The following is a 5,300-nucleotide window of genomic DNA, read 5'->3' on the forward strand; positions in this document are numbered from 1 at the left end:
AAAAAAAAAAAAAAAAAAAAAAAAAAAAAAAAAAAACCTTCTTCAACCTTATATTTTAAATCATCTTTTGATTCTTTTCCAAGCATACTTAGCTTCTTACAATATCCTCTTCCATCGTAGAATCGGACTACTTTACAGTAATATAATATATTAATATTGATCATACGTATTCACGTGTGATATATTTTAGTACTAATTGTCATATTATTATTTTATTGTAACATTATTTGATTCCATCACGTTTAATTTGAGTACGTCTGGTAGTCATACACTATTTTGAATTGGTGACAATTCCAGTCAAGTTGATCAATCTATTAGTTTGGTAATCACAAGTTTTCAAATTTAACTCTCAGTGAGAGTGGCTTATTAGCCTTTTCAGCCCTTTGCCATCTAAAGTCACAAGAAAAGATTTACACTGTGCACGGTCTCAAATAGTGATTGAGAGTTCTCTTTGTTATCCCAAAAACAAATTGTCTCACTAGAGGAGTGGTAATGAGACTCCAATCACATCACTTTTATCGAATATTTAACCTTATAGACTTTAGGTGAAGTTTTTGCGATTGGAACGGTAATGAATTGCTCTAATCTTGTGCCACTTCGTTGTCTAACTTGATGTCACGACTGAAGTCAACAGCGTTGGATTCAAATCTCACTAAAATATAAATGAAAAAAGTACATGATGATGAAATGTGTGAATTGACTTGACTGGGGAACTCGCGAATTTAGAGATTACTTAAGTATAAAATAATAATAATAATAAAATAACTATTCAAATATTGTGGGTAGTCTTCTAGTGTGCAGTGGTAATCAAATACGACTCTAAAATTTGCGTTTTCCAAACTTTTAAATTTATTTGTCTGGTTTTTTGCCCACCGTTTTTTATGCAGCATACGGTCCTAGCTTACTACCTTCAATTGATATATATATATATTTGTGGAGTGGTACTCCATGCATGGCAATTTTAATCTATCCTGTGGATATCTATCAGAATTCATTTTGCATGAATCGAGATTTTTGGATGATAGCGAGTGGTAAATTAGGGTAGGTCTTAAAAAAATTAACTCATAGTAGAGTATAGACGGGTGTTGTTCAAAATTGATTGTGCAATGGTGGTTATATTGGGCGTTAGCTGGGACGACCGAATTAATTAAGCTCTCGATTCGAAACGTGATGTTGTGACTTACTAGGGATGCGATTAAATAGTTAATGTCCACCTATTTATCACCAATTAATTTTTAAGAAAGATATGACAATCACGTGCTGAGATTTTATCACCAATCTAAGGAAGCAATTATGCACGAGAGAGGTTTGAAATGATATAAATTTGCATGCATGCATGTATCATTGTAACATGCAATGATATGATATGGATGGCGATATTATTGAATGAAGTGGGGGAGGTTGAGGTATGGCATGTTTTGCAGTGTAGTAACTCACTCCATATCTCCATGTGCACTAATGTTACGTACGTTGCAACAAATTCAAACCCTAGCAAATTCTTCCCTATTTTTATTTACCCTTGCTTCTCAACAAATAATCCACCAAAAAAAAATGAAGGTGCTGAGGTGTATTACTTTGCCCCGAAAGGGATGGTTGAGCGGTAGAGTATGATTTTCGTACCAGAAGTTCACGAGTTACTAGATATATATAGCTTTCTAACAATTGATATCAAACTTTTGGTATAGTTAAGTGTTTGGTCATGACAGCCCATCGGGATTTCCTTATAGTGTGTCTACATGTGGTTTGTGAGCTATTACACAGACTGACAGAAGTGTACTTAATGTATACTCTCAAGAAGTCCCAAGGAGTTTTTTTGTCGTCCAAGAAAAGTAGTTTTGATTTTTAGAATTAATGACACAATAACATTACATATTTGGTGTGACATGATTTTTTTACTGCAAATCATAAATTTCTGGTCACTTGCGATTGTCAAAAATTACAAAATTTTCATTAGTACGTTTTATAAAAAATACTTCAAAAGAAAATTTATTTATTTATTTATTTTCTCTTGTCCAAGTTTTTTTTTTTCTTTTAACAAAACCCAACTAAGAACATAATTTTTACTGAAATTAATTTGATTATAGAACACATAAAGTGAAATACAACATTCAATATAATAAAAAAATTATGAGATAATACTCAATAATCTAACTAGAATTCACATATTTGCAAGCAAGTAAGCTATACGGAAAATCAAAATTTACTACTCTGTTTCGTCAAGTAAATTGTAAGCAAAAACAAAATCAAATCATAATTCATTTTGACGTATAATTCGCTTACCAATATGCCAAAAGTTATAGCTTGTAACGAAGGCATGACTTTATTTACCACTATGTCAAAACCTATAGTTTGCTCTTATAACCACCAACTCCTAACATGACTCTGATACCACTTTTTAGAATCAATAAACGCTTACCATTAAAGTCAAAAGTTATAACTCGTAGTAAAGACACAATTTTATTTCCTTATACTGCTACATTTTCGAGAGATAAAATATTGTACTTGATCCTTCAAGCCTCAGCCAAACAATCTCTTAGACACCAATTACTGAATTTAGCCCTTCAATGGCCTCTTTCCAACATATCATATAATTATTCCTAGTATAATATATTGTCGCATGGGATTCATTCCCATGCACGCCGCCGCAGTTCTTGCATGCATATATATATGATTCTGAGGTGTTGATGAATCCACGTTAGGGCTCCTACATATACCTTATCTCCTCTCACATGGCACCAAAAAATGGGCACCCTTCTCAACTCATCTTCTATATATACTCATATCCATCTCTTTCACTTGCAACATGCCTTCCATTCTTCTTTATCCATCATATCCCTTCATATATTCCATCTTCAATTCTGCGTTATCAAATCAACTATCTGATCGGTTTTTATATATCGCAGTACAATAATGGCGAAGAGAGTAGGGTTTTGGGGCCGAAAAACAGCGCCGAAAGGGCACTTCGTGGTGTACGTGGGAACCGAAATGACGAGGTTTGTGGTTCCTATGTCTGTGTTGAAGAATGCTTTGTTCCAAGATTTGCTTCACAAGGCTGCTGATGAATATGGTTTTGATTGCAGCAGTAAACTCCTCCTTCCTTGCGATGAATTCACTTTTCGTCGCCTCATTGCCTCCATAACCGTCATGCCCTAAGCTGGTTTATCTCATTATAATCATTTTAACTCAGTGTATATTTTCGAGTAGTGACTGATGTAGCTGGATTTCTGTAGTCGCTCAGAAAATTATTATGACATGCATAAATTGTACTTGCGAGTACGTACGATGTTGGGCGATGTAATTGACAATGTAAGTAGGTGTACTGTGTTGATCTTAACATGCACGCATATATACATGGTTAATATAAATTCAATATATATGTGTATTAGTTTATGAGGTTGTTGCCTTGTTGGAGAGTAGCTAGCTATAGCTACTCCATGCCACCACCAAATTTTACGTTGCTTCAAGTATATATGAGGCTATTTTATATATAGTTTTCTTTTTGCAACTTTCTGGGTGTGACAAATTTAGTTGATATGAGTCTGTTGAGTATGAATAAGAGTGGAGCGGATTGGGTTAGGCTCATAGTACATGGTATTTTTGTACTTAAATATATATATATATGTTTAGGGGTACGGTTGCATATAAATATGAAACTTGTAACTCTATGTATATATGTTTAATTTGATCTATCACCATCACAATTAATAAAATAATAGCTTCACTTATGTGGACATAAACACATATATTGCTGAACTAGGTAAAGTTTGCATTCTTTATTTTCTGTCATTTTATTGTTTCTTGTTTTAGTTAACCGTACCTCAACAAAGTCGGATTATTGGGGCAAATTGGGGCAGCACTAGCTCCCCACTATATATATATATATATGCCTTTAATTTTTGAGTTTGCATGTATCATGTATGTTCATGGTTTGTATAAATTAAACTTTACTGACCACATATAATTCTAGTACAAGAAGATCATAAGTTCAATTCTTATCAATAATACCATTAGTTTGTTGAAGCCTTAGAAGCTAAGTTATAGGCAGGGATTGAAATATAGTTGACAAGATATAATAGTATAGGATAAGTTACTTAAGATCCGACCCGGGCTCCAGCCTCCAGAGTATAGCAACGAGCAAATGTAATGGTTGTCTTCGCACACTTAATGCAGGGCCATTCTGCTTGTTAGAGCACTGCTTCATTAAGGAGTCATTGTACTGTCTAGTATAAAAGTTAGACGCCTGTGATAGCAAGAACAGTCTCAATCTAGCTTGTATATACTCAAAACTCTTAGTAATACAACTATTCACTTGCTTATTTTTCGTAAACATATTCTGATAACTTTATTACCTTTAAAAGTATTGCATTAGAGAAACCTAAAACAAGCTAATGATATGAATATATGATGTCTCAACTCAATGAGAGACCTTAATTAAATTTTATCGAGAGTATCAAGTAACTATTACGAACCACTAGATTAATACCCTTATTTTGTAGTATTACATGATGAAATTAGACGTGAACTTTTTTTAATAAATATTATCATATTTGATCGATCTATAAACTAAAATTCACGTGGGCTACCAAAAAAAAAGAAAAAAAGAAAAAAAGGTTGTTGATGCATGAGTGATATGTATGCTTGAGGTTGCTTAGGAAATCAAGAAAATAATATGGCGTGAAACAATATATTGATGTGTCTTTAAGCTTTTAGCATGTGGATACCATCCATTATTGCTACCTACCTAACAAATTATTGTGTGAATTATGATCCATAAAGTGTTGTGTTGATCATAATAAAAAGTATATTTTTAATATAATAAAAGTATTTCTTCAAAAAAATATATAATAAAAGTACATTATTTGTGTAATGAGTGTATATTATACAAAATAATGTACTTTCTCTGAATGCGATGCACATTTTTAATATACTAAAAGTATATTATTTGTGTATTGAATGTAGATTATTTGATAATATAGTCTACACAACTGTGATAATAGTTGCTAGCTAAGCAACGCACTATAGTATTACGGAGTATTATGAACCGGTATAATAACTAGTGACTTTTTAGTACAAGTCTACAAGAGTCACGTTTTATCTGTTTGACTATATATATATATAATAAGAATCGATCTCAATTTTACATATAAAAAAAATTGAACGCATCAAATCAAATTAAAAAAGAAAAACAAAATGTAATAATATTTTTGTAATTATTACCAATTTTAGCATGCAAACTTAAACACTAACCTAATTTTCCTCTTTTTTTTTTTTTCGTGCATTTTGCACCGCTTCATCTCTCC

Source organism: Ipomoea triloba, chromosome 5 (genome assembly GCF_003576645.1).
Source record: "Ipomoea triloba cultivar NCNSP0323 chromosome 5, ASM357664v1".
Lineage (NCBI taxonomy): Eukaryota > Viridiplantae > Streptophyta > Magnoliopsida > Solanales > Convolvulaceae > Ipomoea > Ipomoea triloba.